The sequence below is a fragment of the Nestor notabilis genome, unplaced genomic scaffold (assembly GCF_000696875.1).
Source record: "Nestor notabilis isolate BGI_N333 unplaced genomic scaffold, ASM69687v1 scaffold20320, whole genome shotgun sequence".
NCBI lineage: Eukaryota > Metazoa > Chordata > Aves > Psittaciformes > Psittacidae > Nestor > Nestor notabilis.
The window spans coordinates 3,604-3,911 of record NW_009911798.1 but is presented as its reverse complement, the minus strand read 5'-3'; the positions used below and the strand labels follow the sequence as shown (position 1 = coordinate 3,911).

Here is a 308-nt window from a genome sequence, read left to right as displayed (position 1 = left end):
CCTGTCAGCTTATGGGAGAGGCGAGTGGCCCCCAGGCTGGGGTGGGTAGATTTGGGGATGCAGCACCGTGATGCAGGCACCCAAATTTCCCCCCCCAGCACTGGGGTTGGACTCAGACCCCATAGCAGCATGGTTGGGAGTGGACCGGTGCCATGGGGTGACACGTGTAGGCACAGTGAGACCGATGGGGTGGGACATACTAGCACTGGAGCTGGTGCCCAGCCCCTGCTGTTGACAGGTCCCTTCCCAAATCAGGGGCTGCAGTCTGGCTGGTAGCCAGTGGCCAGTGTGCCTAGGGGCAGCGGCAG

At 63.0% G+C, this 308-nt stretch overlaps 1 protein-coding gene across 1 annotated transcript in view; it reads left to right on the top strand.

Annotated features, from left to right (window-relative positions):
- The window catches only part of SEMA4G (sema domain, immunoglobulin domain (Ig), transmembrane domain (TM) and short cytoplasmic domain, (semaphorin) 4G), a gene marked incomplete at its 3' end in the record, with an annotated part of 6,160 nt that overhangs the window by 2,252 nt on the left and 3,600 nt on the right, over positions 1–308 (top strand). The window lies entirely within an intron of this gene.